Below are 22,102 nucleotides of genomic sequence, written 5' to 3'. Positions count from 1 at the left end.
ATGGCAAATTGTTTTTATTCTCTTGCTATTTAAATTGGAAACTTTTTATTTTTATTGCCAATACAGACATTTGGGACAGGTCAAACAGACACAATAGCCATCACCTAAAAACTTACCACACTGTTTAGGCCCAATTCCAACTGCTTTTTGAAGCTAAACAGTGTTGAGCCTCTTTAGTAGTTTAATTTGAGACCACCTGCTAATATCATGTCCTGTAGGTCTTTTTACATTACCAACACATGATTTTTTTCAGTAAGCCAATATAGTTAGGAAACTTTTTTATTAGCTTACCTGGTTATAGAAGTAGAAGATGGCAAAAAAGTGCTTGTATCTCACCTACAGCCATACCACATTGGATATGCCCAATCTAGTCTGATCTTGGAAGCTAAGCAGTGTTGGGCCTGGTTAGTATTTGGGTGGGAGACCACATGGGAACACCAGGTGCTGTAGGCTTTTTCCCATTAATGGCAAATTGTTTTTATTCTCTTGCTATTTAAATTGGAAACTTTTTATTTTTATTGCCAATACAGACATTTGGGACAGGTCAAACAGACACAATAGCCATCACCTAAAAACTTACCACACTGTTTAGGCACAATTCCAACTGCTTTTGGCAGCTAAACAGTGTTGAGCCTCTTTAGTAGTTTAATTTGAGACCACCTGCTAATATCATGTCCTGTAGGTCTTTTTACATTACCAACACATGATTTTTTTCAGTAAGGCAATACAGTTAGGAAACTTTTTTATTAGCTTACCTGGTTATAGAAGTAGAAAAGGGCAAAAAAGTGACGGTATCTCAACTACAGCCATACCACATTGGATACGCCCAATCTCGTCTGATCTTGGAAGCTAAGCAGTGTTGGGCCTGGTTAGTACTTGGGTGGGAGACCACATGGGAACACCAGGTGCTGTAGGTTTTTTCCCATTAATGGCAAATTGTTTTTATTCTCTTGCTATTTAAATTGGAAACTTTTTATTTTTATTGCCAATACAGACATTTGGGACAGGTCAAACAGACACAATAGCCATCACCTAAAAACTTACCACACTGTTTAGGCCCAATTCCAACTGCTTTTGGAAGCTAAACAGTGTTGAGCCTCTTTAGTAGTTTAATTTGAGACCACCTGCTAATATCATGTCCTGTAGGTCTTTTTACATTACCAACACATGATTTTTTTCAGTAAGCCAATATAGTTAGGAAACTTTTTTATTAGCTTACCTGGTTATAGAAGTAGAAGATGGCAAAAAAGTGCCTGTATCTCACCTACAGCCATACCACATTGGATATGCCCAATCTAGTCTGATCTTGGAAGCTAAGCAGTGTTGGGCCTGGTTAGTATTTGGGTGGGAGACCACATGGGAACACCAGGTGCTGTAGGCTTTTTCCCATTAATGGCAAATTGTTTTTATTCTCTTGCTATTTAAATTGGAAACTTTTTATTTTTTATTGCCAATACAGACATTTGGGACAGGTCAAACAGACACAATAGCCATCACCTAAAAACGTTTCCACACTGTTTAGGCCCAATTCCAACTGCTTTTGGGAGCTAAACAGTGTTGAGCCTCTTTAGTAGTTTAATTTGAGACCACCTGCTAATATCATGTCCTGTAGGTCTTTTTACATTACCAACACATGATTTTTTTCAGTAAGGCAATACAGTTAGGAAACTTTTTTATTCGCTTACCTGGTTATAGAAGTAGAAGAGGGCAAAAAAGTGACGGTATCTCAACTACAGCCATACCACATTGGATACGCCCAATCTCGTCTGATCTTGGAAGCTAAGCAGTGTTGGGCCTGGTTAGTACTTGGGTGGGAGACCACATGGGAACACCAGGTGCTGTAGGTTTTTTCCCATTAATGGCAAATTGTTTTTATTCTCTTGCTATTTAAATTGGAAACTTTTTATTTTTATTGCCAATACAGACATTTGGGACAGGTCAAACAGACACAATAGCCATCACCTAAAAACTTACCACACTGTTTAGGCCCAATTCCAACTGCTTTTGGGAGCTAAACAGTGTTGAGCCTATTTAGTAGTTTAATTTGAGACCACCTGCTAATATCATGTCCTGTAGGTCTTTTTACATTACCAACACATGATTTTTTTCAGTAAGCCAATATAGTTAGGAAACTTTTTTATTCGCTTACCTGGTTATAGAAGTAGAAGAGGGCAAAAAAAGTGCCTGTATCTCACCTACAGCCATACCACATACGAAACGCCCAATCTCGTCTGATCTTGGAAGCTAAGCAGCGTTGGGCCTGGTTAGTACTTGGGTGGGAGACCACATGGGAACACCAGGTGCTGTAGGTTTTTCCCATTACTGGCAAATTGTTTTTATTCTCTAGCTTTTTAAATTGGAAACTTTTTTCTCTTTATTGACAGTACAGACATTTGGAAGAGGTCAAACAGACACAATAGCCATCACCAAAAAACTTACCACACTGTTTAGGCCCAATTCCAACTGCTTTTGGCAGCTAAACAGTGTTGAGCCTCTTTAGTAGTTTAATTTGAGACCACCTGCTAATATCATGTCCTGTAGGTCTTTTTACATTACCAACACATGATTTTTTTCAGTAAGGCAATACAGTTAGGAAACTTTTTTATTAGCTTTCCTGGTTATAGAAGTAGAAGAGGGCAAAAAAGTGCCGGTATCTCACCTATAGCCATACCACATTGGATACGCCCAATCTCGTCTGATCTTGGAAGCTAAGCAGTGTTGGGCCTGGTTAGTACTTGGGTGGGAGACCACATGGGAACACCAGGTGCTGTAGGTTTTTTCCCATTAATGGCAAATTGTTTTTATTCTCTTGCTATTTAAATTGGAAACTTTTTATTTTTATTGCCAATACAGACATTTGGGACAGGTCAAACAGACACAATAGCCATCACCTAAAAACTTACCACACTGTTTAGGCCCAATTCCAACTGCTTTTGGCAGCTAAACAGTGTTGAGCCTCTTAAGTAGTTTAATTTGAGACCACCTGCTAATATCATGTCCTGTAGGTCTTTTTACATTACCAACACATGATTTTTTTCAGTAAGGCAATACAGTTAGGAAACTTTTTTATTAGCTTTCCTGGTTATAGAAGTAGAAGAGGGCAAAAAAGTGCCGGTATCTGACCTACAGCCGTACCACATTGGATACGCCCAATCTCGTCTGATCTTGGAAGCTAAGCAGTGTTGGGCCTGGTTAGTACTTGGGTGGGAGACCACATGGGAACACCAGGTGCTGTAGGTTTTTTCCCATTAATGGCAATTTTTTTTTATTCTCTTGCTATTTAAATTGGAAACTTTTTATTTTTATTGCCAATACAGACATTTGGGACAGGTCAAACAGACACAATAGCCATCACCTAAAAACTTACCACACTGTTTAGGCCCAATTCCAACTGCTTTTGGCAGCTAAACAGTGTTGAGCCTCTTTAGTAGTTTAATTTGAGACCACCTGCTAATATCATGTCCTGTAGGTCTTTTTACATTACCAACACATGATTTTTTTCAGTAAGGCAATACAGTTAGGAAACTTTTTTATTAGCTTACCTGGTTATAGAAGTAGAAAAGGGCAAAAAAGTGACGGTATCTCAACTACAGCCATACCACATTGGATACGCCCTATCTCGTCTGATCTTGGAAGCTAAGCAGTGTTGGGCCTGGTTAGTACTTGGGTGGGAGACCACATGGGAACACCAGGTGCTGTAGGTTTTTTCCCATTAATGGCAAATTGTTTTTATTCTCTTGCTATTTAAATTGGAAACTTTTTATTTTTATTGCCAATACAGACATTTGGGACAGGTCAAACAGACACAATAGCCATCACCTAAAAACTTACCACACTGTTTAGGCCCAATTCCAACTGCTTTTGGAAGCTAAACAGTGTTGAGCCTCTTTAGTAGTTTAATTTGAGACCACCTGCTAATATCATGTCCTGTAGGTCTTTTTACATTACCAACACATGATTTTTTTCAGTAAGCCAATATAGTTAGGAAACTTTTTTATTAGCTTACCTGGTTATAGAAGTAGAAGATGGCAAAAAAGTGCCTGTATCTCACCTACAGCCATACCACATTGGATATGCCTGATCTTGGAAGCTAAAAAGTGTTGGGCCTGGTTAGTACTTGGGTGGGAGACCACATGGGAACACCAGGTGCTGTAGGTTTTTTCCATTACAGGCAAATTGTTTATATTCTCTAGCTTTTTAAATTGGAAACTTTTTTCTCTTTATTGACAGTACAGACATTTGGAAGAGGTCAAACAGACACAATAGCCATCACCTAAAAACTTACCACACTGTTTAGGCCCAATTCCAACTGCTTTTGGCAGCTAAACAGTGTTGAGCCTCTTAAGTAGTTTAATTTGAAACCACCTGCTAATATCATGTCCTGTAGGTCTTTTTACATTACCAACACATGATTTTTTTCAGTAAGGCAATACAGTTAGGAAACTTTTTTATTAGCTTTCCTGGTTATAGAAGTAGAAGAGGGCAAAAAAGTGCCGGTATCTGACCTACAGCCATACCACATTGGATACGCCCAATCTCGTCTGATCTTGGAAGCTAAGCAGTGTTGGGCCTGGTTTGTACTTGGGTGGGAGACCACATGGGAACACCAGGTGCTGTAGGCTTTTTCCCATTAATGGCAAATTGTTTTTATTCTCTTGCTATTTAAATTGGAAACTTTTTATTTTTTATTGCCAATACAGACTTTTGGGACAGGTCAAACAGACACAATAGCCATCACCTAAAAACTTACCACACTGTTTAGGCCCAATTCCAACTGCTTTTGGGAGCTAAACAGTGTTGAGCCTCTTTAGTAGTTTAATTTGAGACCACCTGCTAATATCATGTCCTGTAGGTCTTTTTACATTACCAACACATGATTTTTTTCAGTAAGGCAATACAGTTAGGAAACTTTTTTATTCGCTTACCTGGTTATAGAAGTAGAAGAGGGCAAAAAAGTGACGGTATCTCAACTACAGCCATACCACATTTGATACGCCCAATCTCGTCTGATCTTGGAAGCTAAGCAGTGTTGGGCCTGGTTAGTACTTGGGTGGGAGACCACATGGGAACACCAGGTGCTGTAGGTTTTTCCCATTACTGGCAAATTGTTTTTATTCTCTAGCTTTTTAAATTGGAAACTTTTTTCTCTTTATTGACAGTACAGACATTTGGAAGAGGTCAAACAGACACAATAGCCATCACCAAAAAACTTACCACACTGTTTAGGCCCAATTCCAACTGCTTTTGGCAGCTAAACAGTGTTGAGCCTCTTTAGTAGTTTAATTTGAGACCACCTGCTAATATCATGTCCTGTAGGTCTTTTTACATTACCAACACATGATTTTTTTCAGTAAGGCAATACAGTTAGGAAACTTTTTTATTAGCTTACCTGGTTATAGAAGTAGAGGAGGGCAAAAAAGTGCCGGTATCTCACCTACAGCCATACCACATTGGATACGCCCAATCTCGTCTGATCTTGGATGCTAAGCAGTGTTGGGCCTGGTTAGTACTTGGGTGGGAGACCACATGGGAACACTAGGTGCTGTAGGTTTTTTCCCATTAATGGCAAATTGTTTTTATTCTCTTGCTATTTAAATTGGAAACTTTTTATTTTTATTGCCAATACAGACATTTGGGACAGGTCAAACAGACACAATAGCCATCACCTAAAAACTTACCACACTGTTTAGGCCCAATTCCAACTGCTTTTGGGAGCTAAACAGTGTTGAGCCTCTTTAGTAGTTTAATTTGAGACCACCTGCTAATATCATGTCCTGTAGGTCTTTTTACATTACCAACACATGATTTTTTTCAGTAAGCCAATATAGTTAGGAAACTTTTTTATTAGCTTACCTGGTTATAGAAGTAGAAGATGGCAAAAAAGTGCCTGTATCTCACCTACAGCCATACCACATTGGATACGCCCAATCTCGTCTGATCTTGGAAGCTAAGCAGTGTTGGGCCTGGTTAGTACTTGGGTGGGAGACCACATGGGAACACCAGGTGCTGTAGGTTTTTCCCATTACTGGCAAATTGTTTTTATTCTCCAGCTTTTTAAATTGGAAACTTTTTTCTCTTTATTGACAGTACAGACATTTGGAAGAGGTCAAACAGACACAATAGCCATCACCTAAAAACTTACCACACTGTTTAGGCCCAATTCCAACTGCTTTTGGCAGCTAAACAGTGTTGAGCCTCTTAAGTAGTTTAATTTGAGACCACCTGCTAATATCATGTCCTGTAGGTCTTTTTACATTACCAACACATGATTTTTTTCAGAAAGGCAATACAGTTAGGAAACTTTTTTATTAGCTTTCCTGGTTATAGAAGTAGAAGAGGGCAAAAAAGTGCCGGTATCTCACCTACAGCCATACCACATTGGATACGCCCAATCTCGTCTGATCTTGGAAGCTAAGCAGTGTTGGGCCTGGTTAGTACTTGGGTGGGAGACCACATGGGAACACCAGGTGCTGTAGGTTTTTTCCCATTAATGGCAAATTGTTTTTACTCTCTTGCTATTTAAATTGGAAACTTTTTATTTTTATTGCCAATACAGACATTTGGGACAGGTCAAACAGACACAATAGCCATCACCTAAAAACTTACCACACTGTCTAGGCCCAATTCCAACTGCTTTTGGAAGCTAAACAGTGTTGAGCCTCTTTAGTAGTTTAATTTGAGACCACCTGCTAATATCATGTCCTGTAGGTCTTTTTACATTACCAACACATGATTTTTTTCAGTAAGCCAATATAGTTAGGAAACTTTTTTATTAGCTTACCTGGTTATAGAAGTAGAAGATGGCAAAAAAGTGCCTGTATCTCACCTACAGCCATACCACATTGGATATGCCCAATCTCGTCTGATCTTGGAAGCTAAACAGTGTTGGGCCTGGTTAGTACTTGGGTGGGAGACCACATGGGAACACCAGGTGCTGTAGGTTTTTTCCATTACAGGCAAATTGTTTATATTCTCTAGCTTTTTAAATTGGAAACTTTTTTCTCTTTATTGACAGTACAGACATTTGGAAGAGGTCAAACAGACACAATAGCCATCACCTAAAAACTTACCACACTGTTTAGGCCCAATTCCAACTGCTTTTGGCAGCTAAACAGTGTTGAGCCTCTTAAGTAGTTTAATTTGAAACCACCTGCTAATATCATGTCCTGTAGGTCTTTTTACATTACCAACACATGATTTTTTTCAGTAAGGCAATACAGTTAGGAAACTTTTTTATTAGCTTTCCTGGTTATAGAAGTAGAAGAGGGCAAAAAAGTGCCGGTATCTGACCTACAGCCATAACACATTGGATACGCCCAATCTCGTCTGATCTTGGAAGCTAAGCAGTGTTGGGCCTGGTTTGTACTTGGGTGGGAGACCACATGGGAACACCAGGTGCTGTAGGCTTTTTCCCATTAATGGCAAATTGTTTTTATTCTCTTGCTATTTAAATTGGAAACTTTTTATTTTTTATTGCCAATACAGACTTTTGGGACAGGTCAAACAGACACAATAGCCATCACCTAAAAACTTACCACACTGTTTAGGCCCAATTCCAACTGCTTTTGGGAGCTAAACAGTGTTGAGCCTCTTTAGTAGTTTAATTTGAGACCACCTGCTAATATCATGTCCTGTAGGTCTTTTTACATTACCAACACATGATTTTTTTCAGTAAGGCAATACAGTTAGGAAACTTTTTTATTCGCTTACCTGGTTATAGAAGTAGAAGAGGGCAAAAAAGTGACGGTATCTCAACTACAGCCATACCACATTTTATACGCCCAATCTCGTCTGATCTTGGAAAATAAGCAGTGTTGGGCCTGGTTAGTACTTGGGTGGGAGACCACATGGGAACACCAGGTGCTGTAGGTTTTTTCCCATTAATGGCAAATTGTTTTTATTCTCTTGCTATTTAAATTGGAAACTTTTTATTTTTATTGCCAATACAGACATTTGGGACAGGTCAAACAGACACAATAGCCATCACCTAAAAACTTACCACACTGTTTAGGCCCAATTCCAACTGCTTTTGGGAGCTAAACAGTGTTGAGCCTCTTTAGTAGTTTAATTTGAGACCACCTGCTAATATCATGTCCTGTAGGTCTTTTTACATTACCAACACATGATTTTTTTCAGTAAGCCAATACAGTTAGGAAACTTTTTTATTCGCTTACCTGGTTATAGAAGTAGAAGAGGGCAAAAAAAGTGCCTGTATCTCACCTACAGCCATACCACATTCGAAACGCCCAATCTCGTCTGATCTTGGAAGCTAAGCAGCGTTGGGCCTGGTTAGTACTTGGGTGGGAGACCACATGGGAACACCAGGTGCTGTAGGTTTTTCCCATTACTGGCAAATTGTTTTTATTCTCTAGCTTTTTAAATTGGAAACTTTTTTCTCTTTATTGACAGTACAGACATTTGGAAGAGGTCAAACAGACACAATAGCCATCACCAAAAAACTTACCACACTGTTTAGGCCCAATTCCAACTGCTTTTGGCAGCTAAACAGTGTTGAGCCTCTTTAGTAGTTTAATTTGAGACCACCTGCTAATATCATGTCCTGTAGGTCTTTTTACATTACCAACACATGATTTTTTTCAGTAAGGCAATACAGTTAGGAAACTTTTTTATTAGCTTACCTGGTTATAGAAGTAGAGGAGGGCAAAAAAGTGCCGGTATCTCACCTACAGCCATACCACATTGGATACGCCCAATCTCGTCTGATCTTGGATGCTAAGCAGTGTTGGGCCTGGTTAGTACTTGGGTGGGAGACCACATGGGAACACTAGGTGCTGTAGGTTTTTTCCCATTAATGGCAAATTGTTTTTATTCTCTTGCTATTTAAATTGGAAACTTTTTATTTTTATTGCCAATACAGACATTTGGGACAGGTCAAACAGACACAATAGCCATCACCTAAAAACTTACCACACTGTTTAGGCCCAATTCCAACTGCTTTTGGCAGCTAAACAGTGTTGAGCCTCTTTAGTAGTTTAATTTGAGACCACCTGCTAATATCATGTCCTGTAGGTCTTTTTACATTACCAACACATGATTTTTTTCAGTAAGCCAATATAGTTAGGAAACTTTTTTATTAGCTTACCTGGTTATAGAAGTAGAAGATGGCAAAAAAGTGCCTGTATCTCACCTACAGCCATACCACATTGGATACGCCCAATCTCGTCTGATCTTGGAAGCTAAGCAGTGTTGGGCCTGGTTAGTACTTGGGTGGGAGACCACATGGGAACACCAGGTGCTGTAGGTTTTTCCCATTACTGGCAAATTGTTTTTATTCTCCAGCTTTTTAAATTGGAAACTTTTTTCTCTTTATTGACAGTACAGACATTTGGAAGAGGTCAAACAGACACAATAGCCATCACCTAAAAACTTACCACACTGTTTAGGCCCAATTCCAACTGCTTTTGGCAGCTAAACAGTGTTGAGCCTCTTAAGTAGTTTAATTTGAGACCACCTGCTAATATTATGTCCTGTAGGTCTTTTTACATTACCAACACATGATTTTTTTCAGAAAGGCAATACAGTTAGGAAACTTTTTTATTAGCTTTCCTGGTTATAGAAGTAGAAGAGGGCAAAAAAGTGCCGGTATCTCACCTACAGCCATACCACATTGGATACGCCCAATCTCGTCTGATCTTGGAAGCTAAGCAGTGTTGGGCCTGGTTAGTACTTGGGTGGGAGACCACATGGGAACACCAGGTGCTGTAGGTTTTTTCCCATTAATGGCAAATTGTTTTTATTCTCTTGCTATTTAAATTGGAAACTTTTTATTTTTATTGCCAATACAGACATTTGGGACAGGTCAAACAGACACAATAGCCATCACCTAAAAACTTACCACACTGTTTAGGCCCAATTCCAACTGCTTTTGGCAGCTAAACAGTGTTGAGCCTCTTTAGTAGTTTAATTTGAGACCACTTGCTAATATCATGTCCTGTAGGTCTTTTTACATTACCAACACATGATTTTTTTCAGTAAGGCAATACAGTTAGGAAACTTTTTTATTAGCTTACCTGGTTATAGAAGTAGAAGAGGGCAAAAAAGTGCTAGTATCTCACCTACAGCCATACCACATTGGATACGCCCAATCTCATCTGATCTTGGAAGCTAAGCAGTGTTGGCCCTGGTTAGTACTTGGGTGGGAGACCACATGGGAACACCAGGTGCTGTAGGTTTTTTCCCATTAATGGCAAATTGTTTTTATTCTCTTGCTATTTAAATTGGAAACTTTTTATTTTTTATTGCCAATACAGACATTTGGGACAGGTCAAACAGACACAATAGCCATCACCTAAAAACTTACCACACTGTTTAGGCCCAATTCCAACTGCTTTTGGGAGCTAAACAGTGTTGAGCCTTTTTAGTAGTTTAATTTGAGACCACCTGCTAATATCATGTCCTGTAGGTCTTTTTACATTACCAACACATTATTTTTTCCAGTAAGGCAATACAGTTAGGAAACTTTTTTATTAGCTTACCTGGTTATAGAAGTAGAAGAGGGCAAAAAAGTGCCAGTATCTCACCTACAGCCATACCACATTGGATACGCCCAATCTCATCTGATCTTGGAAGCTAAGCAGTGTTGGGCCTGGTTAGTACTTGGGTGGGAGACCACATGGGAACACCAGGTGCTGTAGGTGTTTTCCCATTAATGGCAAATTGTTTTTATTCTCTTGCTATTTAAATTGGAAACTTTTTATTTTTATTGCCAATACAGACATTTGGGACAGGTTTAACAGACACAATAGCCATCACCTATAAACTTACCACACTGTTTAGGCCCAATTCCAACTGCTTTTGGCAGCTAAACAGTGTTGAGCCTCTTAAGTAGTTTAATTTGAGACCACCTGCTAATATCATGTCCTGTAGGTCTTTTTACATTACCAACACATGATTTTTTTCAGTAAGGCAATACAGTTAGGAAACTTTTTTATTAGCTTTCCTGGTTATAGAAGTAGAAGAGGGGAAAAAAGTGCCGGTATCTCACCTACAGCCATACCACATTGGATACGCCCAATCTCGTCTGATCTTGGAAGCTAAGCAGTGTTGGGCCTGGTTAGTACTTGGGTGGGAGACCACATGGGAACACCAGGTGCTGTAGGTTTTTTCCCATTAATGGCAAATTGTTTTTATTCTCTAGCTTTTTAAATTGGAAACTTTTTTCTCTTTATTGACAGTACAGACATTTGGAAGAGGTCAAACAGACACAATAGCCATCACCTAAAAACTTACCACACTGTTTAGGCCCAATTCCAACTGCTTTTGGCAGCTAAACAGTGTTGAGCCTCTTAAGTAGTTTAATTTGAGACCACCTGCTAATATCATGTCCTTTAGGTCTTTTTACATTACCAACGCATGATTTTTTTCAGTAAGGCAATACAGTTAGGAAACTTTTTTATTAGCTTTCCTGGTTATAGAAGTAGAAGAGGGCAAAAAAGTGCCGGTATCTCACCTACAGCCATACCACATTGGATACGCCCAATCTCGTCTGATCTTGGAAGCTAAGCAGTGTTGGGCCTGGTTAGTACTTGGGTGGGAGACCACATGGGAACACCAGGTGCTGTAGGTTTTTTCCCATTAATGGCAAATTGTTTTTATTCTCTTGCTATTTAAATTGGAAACTTTTTATTTTTATTGCCAATACAGACATTTGGGACAGGTCAAACAGACACAATAGCCATCACCTAAAAACTTACCACACTGTTTAGGCCCAATTCCAACTGCTTTTGGGAGCTAAACATTGTTGAGCCTCTTTAGTAGTTTAATTTGAGACCACCTGCTAATATCATGTCCTGTAGGTCTTTTTACATTACCAACACATGATTTTTTTCAGTAAGCCAATATAGTTAGGAAACTTTTTTATTAGCTTACCTGGTTATAGAAGTAGAAGATGGCAAAAAAGTGCCTGTATCTCACCTACAGCCATACCACATTGGATACGCCCAATCTCGTCTGATCTTGGAAGCTAAGCAGTGTTGGGCCTGGTTAGTACTTGGGTGGGAGACCACATGGGAACACCAGGTGCTGTAGGTTTTTCCCATTACTGGCAAATTGTTTTTATTCTCCAGCTTTTTAAATTGGAAACTTTTTTCTCTTTATTGACAGTACAGACATTTGGAAGAGGTCAAACAGACACAATAGCCATCACCTAAAAACTTACCACACTGTTTAGGCCCAATTCCAACTGCTTTTGGCAGCTAAACAGTGTTGAGCCTCTTAAGTAGTTTAATTTGAGACCACCTGCTAATATCATGTCCTGTAGGTCTTTTTACATTACCAACACATGATTTTTTTCAGTAAGGCAATACAGTTAGGAAACTTTTTTATTAGCTTTCCTTGTTATAGAAGTAGAAGAGGGCAAAAAAGTGCCGGTATCTCACCTACAGCCATACCACATTGGATACGCCCAAGCTCGTCTGATCTTGGAAGCTAAGCAGTGTTGGGCCTGGTTAGTACTTGGGTGGGAGACCACATGGGAACACCAGGTGCTGTAGGTTTTTTCCCATTAATGGCCAATTGTTTTTATTCTCTTGCTATTTAAATTGGAAACTTTTTATTTTTATTGCCAATACAGACATTTGGGACAGGTCAAACAGACACAATAGCCATCACCTAAAAACTTACCACACTGTTTAGGCCCAATTCCAACTGCTTTTGGCAGCTAAACAGTGTTGAGCCTCTTTAGTAGTTTAATTTGAGCCAACTTGCTAATATCATGTCCTGTAGGTCTTTTTACATTACCAACACATGATTTTTTTCAGTAAGGCAGTACAGTTAGGAAACTTTTTTATTAGCTTACCTGGTTATAGAAGTAGAAGAGGGCAAAAAAGTGCTAGTATCTCACCTACAGCCATACCACATTGGATACGCCCAATCTCATCTGATCTTGGAAGCTAAGCAGTGTTGGGCCTGGTTAGTACTTGGGTGGGAGACCACATGGGAACACCAGGTGCTGTAGGTTTTTTCCCATTAATGGCAAATTGTTTTTATTCTCTTGCTATTTAAATTGGAAACTTTTTATTTTTTATTGCCAATACAGACATTTGGGACAGGTCAAACAGACACAATAGCCATCACCTAAAAACTTACCACACTGTTTAGGCCCAATTCCAACTGCTTTTGGGAGCTAAACAGTGTTGAGCCTTTTTAGTAGTTTAATTTGAGACCACCTGCTAATATCATGTCCTGTAGGTCTTTTTACATTACCAACACATGATTTTTTTCAGTAAGGCAATACAGTTAGGAAACTTTTTTATTAGCTTACCTGGTTATAGAAGTAGAAGAGGGCAAAAAAGTGCCAGTATCTCACCTACAGCCATACCACATTGGATACGCCCAATCTCGTCTGATCTTGGAAGCTAAGCAGTGTTGGGCCTGGTTAGTACTTGGGTGGGAGACCACATGGGAACACCAGGTGCTGTAGGTTTTTTCCCATTAATGGCAAATTGTTTTTATTCTCTTGCTATTTAAATTGGAAACTTTTTATTTTTATTGCTAATACAGACATTTGGGACAGGTCAAACAGACACAATAGCCATCACCTAAAAACTTACCACACTGTTTAGGCCCAATTCCAACTGCTTTTGGCAGCTAAACAGTGTTGAGCCTCTTAAGTAGTTTAATTTGAGACCACCTGCTAATATCATGTCCTGTAGGTCTTTTTACATTACCAACACATGATTTTTTTCAGTAAGGCAATACAGTTAGGAAACTTTTTTATTAGCTTTCATGGTTATAGAAGTAGAAGAGGGGAAAAAAGTGCCGGTATCTCACCTACAGCCATACCACATTGGATACGCCCAATCTTGTCTGATCTTGGAAGCTAAGCAGTGTTGGGCCTGGTTAGTACTTGGGTGGGAGACCACATGGGAACACCAGGTTATGTAGGTTTTTTCCCATTAATGGCAAATTGTTTTTATTCTCTTGCTATTTAAATTGGAAACTTTTTATTTTTTATTGCCAATACAGACATTTGGGACAGGTCAAACAGACACAATAGCCATCACCTAAAAACTTACCACACTGTTTAGGCCCAATTCCAACTGCTTTTGGGAGCTAAACAGTGTTGAGCCTCTTTAGTAGTTTAATTTGAGACCACCTGCTAATATCATGTCCTGTAGGTCTTTTTACATTACCAACACATGATTTTTTTCAGTAAGGCAATACAGTTAGGAAACTTTTTTATTCGCTTACCTGGTTATAGAAGTAGAAGAGGGCAAAAAAGTGCCAGTATCTCACCTACAGCCATACCACATTGGATACGCCCAATCTCGTCTGATCTTGGAAGCTAAGCAGTGTTGGGCCTGTTTAGTACTTGGGTGGGAGACCACATGGGAACACCAGGTGCTGTAGGTTTTTTGCCATTAATGGCAAATTGTTTTTATTCTCTTGCTATTTAAATTGAAAACTTTTTATTTTTTATTGCCAATACAGACATTTGGGACAGGTAAAACAGACACAATAGCCATCACCTAAAAACTTACCACACTGTTTAGGCCCAATTCCAACTGCTTTTGGGAGCTAAACAGTGTTGAGCCTCTTTAGTAGTTTAATTTGAGACCACCTGCTAATATCATGTCCTGTAGGTCTTTTTACATTACCAACACATGATTTTTTTCAGTAATCCAATATAGTTAGGAAACTTTTTTATTAGCTTACCTGGTTATAGAAGTAGAAAAGGGCAAAAAAGTGCCTGTATCTCACCTGCAGCCATACCACATTGGATACGCCCAATCTCGTCTGATCTTGGAAGCTAAGCAGTGTTGGGCCTGGTTAGTACTTGGGTGGGAGACCACATGGGAACACCAGGTGCTGTAGGTTTTTCCCATTACTGGCAAATTGTTTTTATTCTCTAGCTTTTTAAATTGGAAACTTTTTTCTCTTTATTGACAGTACAGACATTTGGGACAGGTCAAACAGACACAATAGCCATCACCTAAAAACTTACCACACTGTTTAGGCCCAATTCCAACTGCTTTTGGCAGCTAAACAGTGTTGAGCCTCTTAAGTAGTTTAATTTGAGACCACCTGCTAATATCATGTCCTGTAGATCTTTTTACATTACCAACACATGATTTTTTTCAGTAAGGCAATACAGTTAGGAAACTTTTTTATTAGCTTTCCTGGTTATAGAAGTAGAAGAGGGCAAAAAAGTGCCAGTATCCCACCTACAGCCATACCACATTGGATAAGCCCAATCTCGTCTGATCTTGGAAGCTAAGCAGTGTTGGGCCTGGTTAGTACTTGGGTGGGAGACCACATGGGAACACCAGGTGCTGTAGGTTTTTTCCCATTAATGGCAAATTGTTTTTATTCTCTTGCTATTTAAATTGGAAACTTTTTATTTTTTATTGCCAATACAGACATTTGGGACAGGTCAAACAGACACAATAGCCATCACCTAAAAACTTACCACACTGTTTAGGCCCAATTCCAACTGCTTTTGGGAGCTAAACAGTGTTGAGCCTCTTTAGTAGTTTAATTTGAGACCACCTGCTAATATCATGTCCTGTAGGTCTTTTTACATTACCAAAACATGATTTTTTTCAGTAAGGCAATACAGTTAGGAAACTTTTTTATTAGCATACCTGGTTATAGAAGTAGAAGAGGGCAAAAAAGTGCCAGTATCCCACCTACAGCCATACCACATTGGATACGCCTAATCTCGTCTGATCTTGGAAGCTAAGCAGTGTTGGGCCTGGTTAGTACTTGGGTGGGAGACCACATGGGAACACCAGGTGCTGTAAGTTTTTTTCCCATTAATGGCAAATTGTTTTTATTCTCTTGCCATTTAAATTGGAAACTTTTTATTTTTTATTGCCAATACAGACATTTGGGACAGGTCAAACAGACACAATAGCCATCACCTAAAAACTTACCACACTGTTTAGGCCCAATTCCAACTGCTTTTGGCAGCTAAACAGTGTTGAGCCTCTTTAGTAGTTTAATTTGAGACCACCTGCTAATATCATGTCCTGTAGGTCTTTTTACATTACCAACACATGATTTTTTTCAGTAAGGCAATACAGTTAGGAAACTTTTTTATTCGCTTACCTGGTTATAGAAGTAGAAGAGGGCAAAAAAGTGCCAATATCTCAACTACAGGCATACCACATTGGATACGCCCAATCTCGTCTGATCTTGGAAGCTAAGCAGTGTTGGGCCTGGTTAGTACTTGAGTGGGAGACCACATGGGAACACCAGGTGCTGTAGGTTTTTTCCCATTAATGGCAAATTGTTTTTATTCTCTTGCTATTTAAATTGGAAACTTTTTATTTTTATTGCCAATACAGACATTTGGGACAGGTGAAACAGACACAATAGCCATCACCTAAAAACTTACCACACTGTTTAGGCCCAATTCCAACTGCATTTGGGAGCTAAACAGTGTTGAGCCTCTTTAGTAGTTTAATTTGAGACCACCTGCTAATATCATGTCCTGTAGGTCTTTTTACATTACCAACACATGATTTTTTTCAGTAAGCCAATATAGTTAGGAAACTTTTTTATTAGCTTACCTGGTTATAGAAGTAGAAGATGGCAAAAAAGTGCCTGTATCTCACCTACAGCCATACCACATTGGATACGCCCAATCTCGTCTGATCTTGGAAGCTAAGCAGTGTTGGGCCTGGTTAGTACTTGGGTGGGAGACCACATGGGAACACCAGGTGCTGTAGGTTTTTCCCATTACTGGCAAATTGTTTATATTCTCTAGCTTTTTAAATTGGAAACTTTTTTCTCTTTATTGACAGTACAGACATTTGGAAGAGGTCAAACAGACACAATAGCCATCACCTAAAAACTTACCACACTGTTTAGGCCCAATTCCAACTGCTTTTGGCAGCTAAACAGTGTTGAGCCTCTTAAGTAGTTTAATTTGAGACCACCTGCTAATATCATGTCCTGTAGGTCTTTTTACATTACCAACACATGTTTTTTTTTCAGTAAGGCAATACAGTTAGGAAACTTTTTTATTAGCTTTCCTGGTTATAGAAGTAGAAGAGGGCAAAAAAGTGCCGGTATCTCACCTACAGCCATACCACATTGGATACGCCCAATCTCGTCTGATCTTGGAAGCTAAGCAGTGTTGGGCCTGGTTAGTACTTGGGTGGGAGACCACATGGGAACACCAGGTGCTGTAGGTTTCTTCCCATTAATGGCTAATTGTTTTTATTCTCTTGCTATTTAAATTGGAAACTTTTTATTTTTATTGCCAATACAGACATTTGGGACAGGTCAAACAGACACAATAGCCATCACCTAAAAACTTACCACACTGTTTAGGCCCAATTCCAACTGCTTTTGACAGCTAAACAGTGTTGAGCCTCTTTAGTAGTTTAATTTGAGACCACATGCTAATATCATGTCCTGTAGTTCTTTATACATTACCAACACATGATTTTTTTCAGTAAGGCAATACAGTTAGGAAACTTTTTTATTAGCTTACCTGGTTATAGAAGTAGAAGAGGGCAAAAAAGTGCCAGTATCTCACCTACAGCCATACCACATTGGATATGCCCAATCTCGTCTGATCTTGGAAGCTAAGCAGTGTTGGGCCTGGTTAGTACTTGGGTGGGAGACCACATGGGAACACCAGGTTCTGTAGGTTTTTTCCCATTAATGGCAAATTGTTTTTATTCTCTTGCTATTTAAATTGGAAACTTTTTATTTTTTATTGCCAATACAGACATTTGGGACAGGTCAAACAGACACAATAGCCATCACCTAAAAACTTACCACACTGTTTAGGCCCAATTCCAACTGCTTTTGGGAGCTAAACAGTGTTGAGCCTCTTTAGTAGTTTAATTTGAGACCACCTGCTAATATCATGTCCTGTAGGTCTTTTTACATTACCAACACATGATTTTTTTCAGTAAGGCAATATAGTTAGGAAACTTTTTTATTCGCTTACCTGGTTATAGAAGTAGAAGAGGGCAAAAAAGTGCCAGTATCTCACCTGCAGCCATACCACATTGGATACGCCCAATCTCGTCTGATCTTGGAAGCTAAGCAGTGTTGGGCCTGGTTAGTACTTGGGTGGGAGACCACATGGGAACACCAGGTGCTGTAGGTTTTTCCCATTACTGGCAAATTGTTTTTATTCTCTAGCTTTTTAAATTGGAAACTTTTTTCTCTTTATTGACAGTACAGACATTTGGGACAGGTCAAACAGACACAATAGCCATCACCTAAAAACTTACCACACTGTTTAGGCCCAATTCCAACTGCTTTTGGCAGCTAAACAGTGTTGAGCCTCTTAAGTAGTTTAATTTGAGACCACCTGCTAATATCATGTCCTGTAGATCTTTTTACATTACCAACACATGATTTTTTTCAGTAAGGCAATACAGTTAGGAAACTTTTTTATTAGCTTTCCTGGTTATAGAAGTAGAAGAGGGCAAAAAAGTGCCAGTATCCCACCTACAGCCATACCACATTGGATAAGCCCAATCTCGTCTGATCTTGGAAGCTAAGCAGTGTTGGGCCTGGTTAGTACTTGGGTGGGAGACCACATGGGAACACCAGGTGCTGTAGGTTTTTTCCCATTAATGGCAAATTGTTTTTATTCTCTTGCTATTTAAATTGGAAACATTTTATTTTTTATTGCCAATACAGACATTTGGGACAGGTCAAACAGACACAATAGCCATCACCTAAAAACTTAAAACACTGTTTAGGCCCAATTCCAACTGCTTTTGGGAGCTAAACAGTGTTGAGCCTCTTTAGTAGTTTAATTTGAGACCACCTGCTAATATCATGTCCTGTAGGTCTTTTTACATTACCAAAACATGATTTTTTTCAGTAAGGCAATACAGTTAGGAAAGTTTTTTATTAGCTTACCTGGTTATAGAAGTAGAAGAGGGCAAAAAAGTGCCAGTATCCCACCTACAGCCATGCCACATTGGATACGCCTAATCTCGTCTGATCTTGGAAGCTAAGCAGTGTTGGGCCTGGTTAGTACTTGGGTGGGAGACCACATGGGAACACCAGGTGCTGTAAGTTTTTTTCCCATTAATGGCAAATTGTTTTTATTCTCTTGCTATTTAAATTGGAAACTTTTTATTTTTTATTGCCAATACAGACATTTGGGACAGGTCAAACAGACACAATAGCCATCACCTAAAAACTTACCACACTGTTTAGGCCCAATTCCAACTGCTTTTGGCAGCTAAACAGTGTTGAGCCTCTTTAGTAGTTTAATTTGAGACCACCTGCTAATATCATGTCCTGTAGGTCTTTTTACATTACCAACACATGATTTTTTTCAGTAAGGCAATACAGTTAGGAAACTTTTTTATTCGCTTACCTGGTTATAGAAGTAGAAGAGGGCAAAAAAGTGCCAATATCTCAACTACAGGCATACCACATTGGATACGCCCAATCTCGTCTGATCTTGGAAGCTAAGCAGTGTTGGGCCTGGTTAGTACTTGAGTGGGAGACCACATGGGAACACCAGGTGCTGTAGGTTTTTTCCCATTAATGGCAAATTGTTTTTATTCTCTTGCTATTTAAATTGGAAACTTTTTATTTTTATTGCCAATACAGACATTTGGGACAGGTCAAACAGACACAATAGCCATCACCTAAAAACTTACCACACTGTTTAGGCCCAATTCCAACTGCATTTGGGAGCTAAACAGTGTTGAGCCTCTTTAGTAGTTTAATTTGAGACCACCTGCTAATATCATGTCCTGTAGGTCTTTTTACATTACCAACACATGATTTTTTTCAGTAAGCCAATATAGTTAGGAAACTTTTTTATTAGCTTACCTGGTTATAGAAGTAGAAGATGGCAAAAAAGTGCCTGTATCTCACCTACAGCCATACCACATTGGATACGCCCAATCTCGTCTGATCTTGGAAGCTAAGCAGTGTTGGGCCTGGTTAGTACTTGGGTGGGAGACCACATGGGAACACCAGGTGCTGTAGGTTTTTCCCATTACTGGCAAATTGTTTATATTCTCTAGCTTTTTAAATTGGAAACTTTTTTCTCTTTATTGACAGTACAGACATTTGGAAGAGGTCAAACAGACACAATAGCCATCACCTAAAAACTTACCACACTGTTTAGGCCCAATTCCAACTGCTTTTGGCAGCTAAACAGTGTTGAGCCTCTTAAGTAGTTTAATTTGAGACCACCTGCTAATATCATGTCCTGTAGGTCTTTTTACATTACCAACACATGTTTTTTTTCAGTAAGGCAATACAGTTAGGAAACTTTTTTATTAGCTTTCCTGGTTATAGAAGTAGAAGAGGGCAAAAAAGTGCCGGTATCTCACCTACAGCCATATAACATTGGATACGCCCAATCTCGTCTGATCTTGGAAGCTAAGCAGTGTTGGGCCTGGTTAGTACTTGGGTGGGAGACCACATGGGAACACCAGGTGCTGTAGGTTTCTTCCCATTAATGGCTAATTGTTTTTATTCTCTTGCTATTTAAATTGGAAACTTTTTATTTTTATTGCCAATACAGACATTTGGGACAGGTCAAACAGACACAATAGCCATCACCTAAAAACTTACCACACTGTTTAGGCCCAATTCCAACTGCTTTTGGCAGCTAAACAGTGTTGAGCCTCTTTAGTAGTTTAATTTGAGACCACATGCTAATATCATGTCCTGTAGGTCTTTTTACATTACCAACACATGATTTTTTTCAGTAAGGCAATACAGTTAGGAAACTGTTTTATTAGCTTACCTGGTTATAGAAGTAGAAGAGGGCAAAAAAGTGCCAGTATCTCACCTACAGCCATACCACATTGGATACACCCAATCTCGTCTGATCTTGGAAGCTAAGCAGTGTTGGGCCTGGTTAGTACTTGGGTGGGAGACCACATGGGAACACCAGGTGCTGTAGGTTTTTTCCCATTAATGGCAAATTGTTTTTATTCTCTAGCTATTTAAATTGGAAACTTTTTATTTTTTATTGCCAATACAGACATTTGGGACAGGTCAAACAGACACAATAGCCATCACCTAAAAACTTACCACACTGTTTAGGCCCAATTCCAACTGCTTTTGGGAGCTAAACAGTGTTGATCCTCTTTAGTAGTTTAATTTGAGACCACGTGCTAATATCATGTCCTGTAGGTCTTTTTACATTACCAACACATGATTTTTTTCATTAAGGCAATACAGTTAGGAAACTTTTTTATTCGCTTACCTGGTTATAGAAGTAGAAGAGGGCAAAAAAGTGCCAGTATCTCACCTACAGCCATATTACATTGGATACGCCCAATCTCGTCTGATCTTGGAAGCTAAGCAGTGTTGGGCCTGTTTAGTACTTGGGTGGGAGACCACATGGGAACACCAGGTGCTGTAGGTTTTTTCCCATTAATGGCAAATTGTTTTTATTCTCTTACTATTTAAATTAAAAAACTTTTTATTTTTTATTGCCAATACAGACATTTGGGACAGGTCAAACAGACACAATAGCCATCACCTAAAAACTTACCACACTGTTTAGGCCCAATTCCAACTGCTTTTGGGAGCTAAACAGTGTTGAGCCTCTTTAGTAGTTTAATTTGAGACCACCTGCTAATATCATGTCCTGTAGGTCTTTTTACATTACCAACACATGATTTTTTTCAGTAAGCCAATATAGTTAGGAATCTTTTTTATTAGCTTACCTGGTTATAGAAGTAGAAGAGGGCAAAAATTGCCTGTATCTCACCTACAGCCATACCACATTGGATACGCCCAATCTCGTCTGATCTTGGAAGCTAAGCAGTGTTGGGCCTGGTTAGTACTTGGGTGGGAGACCACATGGGAACACCAGGTGCTGTAGGTTTTTCCCATTACTGGCAAATTGTTTTTATTCTCCAGCTTTTTAAATTGGAAACTTTTTTCTCTTTATTGACAGTACAGACATTTGGAAGAGGTCAAACAGACACAATAGCCATCACCTAAAAACTTACCACACTGTTTAGGCCCAATTCCAACTGCTTTTGGCAGCTAAACAGTGTTGAGCCTCTTTAGTAGTTTAATTTGAGACCACCTGCTAATATCATGTCCTGTAGGTCTTTTTACATTACCAACACATGATTTTTTTCAGTAAGGCAATACAGTTAGGAAACTTTTTTAT

The 22,102-nt window shown here is 39.2% G+C and overlaps 46 non-coding genes and 1 pseudogene across 46 annotated transcripts; all 47 read left to right on the top strand.

Moving 5' to 3' along the window:
• Positions 1–334: 334 nt before the first annotated feature.
• LOC146039589 (5S ribosomal RNA) lies at positions 335–453 on the top strand. The gene has a single exon (XR_014463081.1). It is a non-coding gene; the product is annotated as a 5S ribosomal RNA (ribosomal RNA).
• Positions 454–798: 345 nt separating this feature from the next.
• Positions 799–917, top strand: LOC146038158 (5S ribosomal RNA). The gene has a single exon (XR_014461772.1). It is a non-coding gene; the product is annotated as a 5S ribosomal RNA (ribosomal RNA).
• Positions 918–1,262: 345 nt separating this feature from the next.
• Positions 1,263–1,381, top strand: LOC146039587 (5S ribosomal RNA). Its single transcript, XR_014463079.1, has one exon. It is a non-coding gene; the product is annotated as a 5S ribosomal RNA (ribosomal RNA).
• A 347-nt stretch (positions 1,382–1,728) lies between these two features.
• LOC146038157 (5S ribosomal RNA) lies at positions 1,729–1,847 on the top strand. The gene has a single exon (XR_014461771.1). It is a non-coding gene; the product is annotated as a 5S ribosomal RNA (ribosomal RNA).
• A 346-nt stretch (positions 1,848–2,193) lies between these two features.
• On the top strand, positions 2,194–2,312 carry LOC146039394 (5S ribosomal RNA). The gene has a single exon (XR_014462902.1). It is a non-coding gene; the product is annotated as a 5S ribosomal RNA (ribosomal RNA).
• A 345-nt stretch (positions 2,313–2,657) lies between these two features.
• Positions 2,658–2,776, top strand: LOC146037751 (5S ribosomal RNA). The gene has a single exon (XR_014461400.1). It is a non-coding gene; the product is annotated as a 5S ribosomal RNA (ribosomal RNA).
• Positions 2,777–3,121: 345 nt separating this feature from the next.
• On the top strand, positions 3,122–3,240 carry LOC146038090 (5S ribosomal RNA). The gene has a single exon (XR_014461710.1). It is a non-coding gene; the product is annotated as a 5S ribosomal RNA (ribosomal RNA).
• Positions 3,241–3,585: 345 nt separating this feature from the next.
• Positions 3,586–3,704, top strand: LOC146038942 (5S ribosomal RNA). The gene has a single exon (XR_014462491.1). It is a non-coding gene; the product is annotated as a 5S ribosomal RNA (ribosomal RNA).
• A 345-nt stretch (positions 3,705–4,049) lies between these two features.
• LOC146039856 (5S ribosomal RNA) lies at positions 4,050–4,158 on the top strand (annotated as a pseudogene).
• A 345-nt stretch (positions 4,159–4,503) lies between these two features.
• LOC146038570 (5S ribosomal RNA) lies at positions 4,504–4,622 on the top strand. Its single transcript, XR_014462152.1, has one exon. It is a non-coding gene; the product is annotated as a 5S ribosomal RNA (ribosomal RNA).
• A 346-nt stretch (positions 4,623–4,968) lies between these two features.
• LOC146038663 (5S ribosomal RNA) lies at positions 4,969–5,087 on the top strand. Its single transcript, XR_014462235.1, has one exon. It is a non-coding gene; the product is annotated as a 5S ribosomal RNA (ribosomal RNA).
• Positions 5,088–5,432: 345 nt separating this feature from the next.
• Positions 5,433–5,551, top strand: LOC146038909 (5S ribosomal RNA). Its single transcript, XR_014462460.1, has one exon. It is a non-coding gene; the product is annotated as a 5S ribosomal RNA (ribosomal RNA).
• A 345-nt stretch (positions 5,552–5,896) lies between these two features.
• LOC146040175 (5S ribosomal RNA) lies at positions 5,897–6,015 on the top strand. The gene has a single exon (XR_014463335.1). It is a non-coding gene; the product is annotated as a 5S ribosomal RNA (ribosomal RNA).
• Positions 6,016–6,360: 345 nt separating this feature from the next.
• Positions 6,361–6,479, top strand: LOC146040173 (5S ribosomal RNA). Its single transcript, XR_014463334.1, has one exon. It is a non-coding gene; the product is annotated as a 5S ribosomal RNA (ribosomal RNA).
• Positions 6,480–6,824: 345 nt separating this feature from the next.
• On the top strand, positions 6,825–6,943 carry LOC146038306 (5S ribosomal RNA). Its single transcript, XR_014461908.1, has one exon. It is a non-coding gene; the product is annotated as a 5S ribosomal RNA (ribosomal RNA).
• Positions 6,944–7,288: 345 nt separating this feature from the next.
• On the top strand, positions 7,289–7,407 carry LOC146039439 (5S ribosomal RNA). Its single transcript, XR_014462944.1, has one exon. It is a non-coding gene; the product is annotated as a 5S ribosomal RNA (ribosomal RNA).
• A 346-nt stretch (positions 7,408–7,753) lies between these two features.
• Positions 7,754–7,872, top strand: LOC146039508 (5S ribosomal RNA). Its single transcript, XR_014463007.1, has one exon. It is a non-coding gene; the product is annotated as a 5S ribosomal RNA (ribosomal RNA).
• A 346-nt stretch (positions 7,873–8,218) lies between these two features.
• On the top strand, positions 8,219–8,337 carry LOC146038881 (5S ribosomal RNA). Its single transcript, XR_014462435.1, has one exon. It is a non-coding gene; the product is annotated as a 5S ribosomal RNA (ribosomal RNA).
• A 345-nt stretch (positions 8,338–8,682) lies between these two features.
• LOC146038908 (5S ribosomal RNA) lies at positions 8,683–8,801 on the top strand. The gene has a single exon (XR_014462459.1). It is a non-coding gene; the product is annotated as a 5S ribosomal RNA (ribosomal RNA).
• A 345-nt stretch (positions 8,802–9,146) lies between these two features.
• LOC146040172 (5S ribosomal RNA) lies at positions 9,147–9,265 on the top strand. Its single transcript, XR_014463333.1, has one exon. It is a non-coding gene; the product is annotated as a 5S ribosomal RNA (ribosomal RNA).
• Positions 9,266–9,610: 345 nt separating this feature from the next.
• LOC146040171 (5S ribosomal RNA) lies at positions 9,611–9,729 on the top strand. Its single transcript, XR_014463332.1, has one exon. It is a non-coding gene; the product is annotated as a 5S ribosomal RNA (ribosomal RNA).
• A 345-nt stretch (positions 9,730–10,074) lies between these two features.
• On the top strand, positions 10,075–10,193 carry LOC146038261 (5S ribosomal RNA). Its single transcript, XR_014461867.1, has one exon. It is a non-coding gene; the product is annotated as a 5S ribosomal RNA (ribosomal RNA).
• Positions 10,194–10,539: 346 nt separating this feature from the next.
• LOC146037569 (5S ribosomal RNA) lies at positions 10,540–10,658 on the top strand. Its single transcript, XR_014461234.1, has one exon. It is a non-coding gene; the product is annotated as a 5S ribosomal RNA (ribosomal RNA).
• Positions 10,659–11,003: 345 nt separating this feature from the next.
• LOC146040170 (5S ribosomal RNA) lies at positions 11,004–11,122 on the top strand. Its single transcript, XR_014463331.1, has one exon. It is a non-coding gene; the product is annotated as a 5S ribosomal RNA (ribosomal RNA).
• A 346-nt stretch (positions 11,123–11,468) lies between these two features.
• LOC146040169 (5S ribosomal RNA) lies at positions 11,469–11,587 on the top strand. Its single transcript, XR_014463330.1, has one exon. It is a non-coding gene; the product is annotated as a 5S ribosomal RNA (ribosomal RNA).
• A 345-nt stretch (positions 11,588–11,932) lies between these two features.
• Positions 11,933–12,051, top strand: LOC146040168 (5S ribosomal RNA). The gene has a single exon (XR_014463329.1). It is a non-coding gene; the product is annotated as a 5S ribosomal RNA (ribosomal RNA).
• Positions 12,052–12,396: 345 nt separating this feature from the next.
• On the top strand, positions 12,397–12,515 carry LOC146038538 (5S ribosomal RNA). Its single transcript, XR_014462122.1, has one exon. It is a non-coding gene; the product is annotated as a 5S ribosomal RNA (ribosomal RNA).
• A 345-nt stretch (positions 12,516–12,860) lies between these two features.
• LOC146040127 (5S ribosomal RNA) lies at positions 12,861–12,979 on the top strand. The gene has a single exon (XR_014463291.1). It is a non-coding gene; the product is annotated as a 5S ribosomal RNA (ribosomal RNA).
• A 346-nt stretch (positions 12,980–13,325) lies between these two features.
• LOC146040167 (5S ribosomal RNA) lies at positions 13,326–13,444 on the top strand. Its single transcript, XR_014463328.1, has one exon. It is a non-coding gene; the product is annotated as a 5S ribosomal RNA (ribosomal RNA).
• Positions 13,445–13,789: 345 nt separating this feature from the next.
• Positions 13,790–13,908, top strand: LOC146039616 (5S ribosomal RNA). The gene has a single exon (XR_014463105.1). It is a non-coding gene; the product is annotated as a 5S ribosomal RNA (ribosomal RNA).
• Positions 13,909–14,254: 346 nt separating this feature from the next.
• Positions 14,255–14,373, top strand: LOC146037948 (5S ribosomal RNA). The gene has a single exon (XR_014461580.1). It is a non-coding gene; the product is annotated as a 5S ribosomal RNA (ribosomal RNA).
• Positions 14,374–14,719: 346 nt separating this feature from the next.
• LOC146037848 (5S ribosomal RNA) lies at positions 14,720–14,838 on the top strand. Its single transcript, XR_014461489.1, has one exon. It is a non-coding gene; the product is annotated as a 5S ribosomal RNA (ribosomal RNA).
• A 345-nt stretch (positions 14,839–15,183) lies between these two features.
• On the top strand, positions 15,184–15,302 carry LOC146038477 (5S ribosomal RNA). Its single transcript, XR_014462065.1, has one exon. It is a non-coding gene; the product is annotated as a 5S ribosomal RNA (ribosomal RNA).
• Positions 15,303–15,648: 346 nt separating this feature from the next.
• LOC146038859 (5S ribosomal RNA) lies at positions 15,649–15,767 on the top strand. The gene has a single exon (XR_014462415.1). It is a non-coding gene; the product is annotated as a 5S ribosomal RNA (ribosomal RNA).
• A 347-nt stretch (positions 15,768–16,114) lies between these two features.
• On the top strand, positions 16,115–16,233 carry LOC146039251 (5S ribosomal RNA). Its single transcript, XR_014462773.1, has one exon. It is a non-coding gene; the product is annotated as a 5S ribosomal RNA (ribosomal RNA).
• A 345-nt stretch (positions 16,234–16,578) lies between these two features.
• On the top strand, positions 16,579–16,697 carry LOC146040166 (5S ribosomal RNA). Its single transcript, XR_014463327.1, has one exon. It is a non-coding gene; the product is annotated as a 5S ribosomal RNA (ribosomal RNA).
• A 346-nt stretch (positions 16,698–17,043) lies between these two features.
• LOC146040165 (5S ribosomal RNA) lies at positions 17,044–17,162 on the top strand. The gene has a single exon (XR_014463326.1). It is a non-coding gene; the product is annotated as a 5S ribosomal RNA (ribosomal RNA).
• Positions 17,163–17,507: 345 nt separating this feature from the next.
• LOC146038989 (5S ribosomal RNA) lies at positions 17,508–17,626 on the top strand. The gene has a single exon (XR_014462534.1). It is a non-coding gene; the product is annotated as a 5S ribosomal RNA (ribosomal RNA).
• Positions 17,627–17,972: 346 nt separating this feature from the next.
• On the top strand, positions 17,973–18,091 carry LOC146037845 (5S ribosomal RNA). The gene has a single exon (XR_014461487.1). It is a non-coding gene; the product is annotated as a 5S ribosomal RNA (ribosomal RNA).
• Positions 18,092–18,436: 345 nt separating this feature from the next.
• LOC146038476 (5S ribosomal RNA) lies at positions 18,437–18,555 on the top strand. The gene has a single exon (XR_014462064.1). It is a non-coding gene; the product is annotated as a 5S ribosomal RNA (ribosomal RNA).
• Positions 18,556–18,901: 346 nt separating this feature from the next.
• LOC146039199 (5S ribosomal RNA) lies at positions 18,902–19,020 on the top strand. Its single transcript, XR_014462726.1, has one exon. It is a non-coding gene; the product is annotated as a 5S ribosomal RNA (ribosomal RNA).
• Positions 19,021–19,367: 347 nt separating this feature from the next.
• On the top strand, positions 19,368–19,486 carry LOC146039250 (5S ribosomal RNA). Its single transcript, XR_014462772.1, has one exon. It is a non-coding gene; the product is annotated as a 5S ribosomal RNA (ribosomal RNA).
• Positions 19,487–19,831: 345 nt separating this feature from the next.
• On the top strand, positions 19,832–19,950 carry LOC146040162 (5S ribosomal RNA). Its single transcript, XR_014463324.1, has one exon. It is a non-coding gene; the product is annotated as a 5S ribosomal RNA (ribosomal RNA).
• Positions 19,951–20,295: 345 nt separating this feature from the next.
• On the top strand, positions 20,296–20,414 carry LOC146039216 (5S ribosomal RNA). The gene has a single exon (XR_014462741.1). It is a non-coding gene; the product is annotated as a 5S ribosomal RNA (ribosomal RNA).
• A 345-nt stretch (positions 20,415–20,759) lies between these two features.
• On the top strand, positions 20,760–20,878 carry LOC146040243 (5S ribosomal RNA). Its single transcript, XR_014463397.1, has one exon. It is a non-coding gene; the product is annotated as a 5S ribosomal RNA (ribosomal RNA).
• Positions 20,879–21,224: 346 nt separating this feature from the next.
• Positions 21,225–21,343, top strand: LOC146039153 (5S ribosomal RNA). Its single transcript, XR_014462683.1, has one exon. It is a non-coding gene; the product is annotated as a 5S ribosomal RNA (ribosomal RNA).
• Positions 21,344–21,689: 346 nt separating this feature from the next.
• LOC146040161 (5S ribosomal RNA) lies at positions 21,690–21,808 on the top strand. Its single transcript, XR_014463323.1, has one exon. It is a non-coding gene; the product is annotated as a 5S ribosomal RNA (ribosomal RNA).
• Positions 21,809–22,102: the final 294 nt, after the last annotated feature.

Source organism: Crinia signifera, chromosome 9 (genome assembly GCF_055691185.1).
Source record: "Crinia signifera chromosome 9, ASM5569118v1, whole genome shotgun sequence".
In the NCBI taxonomy this organism is placed as follows: domain Eukaryota; kingdom Metazoa; phylum Chordata; class Amphibia; order Anura; family Myobatrachidae; genus Crinia; species Crinia signifera.
Note: the sequence above shows the minus strand (reverse complement) of the source record. Positions and strands in the feature narration are given on the sequence as shown.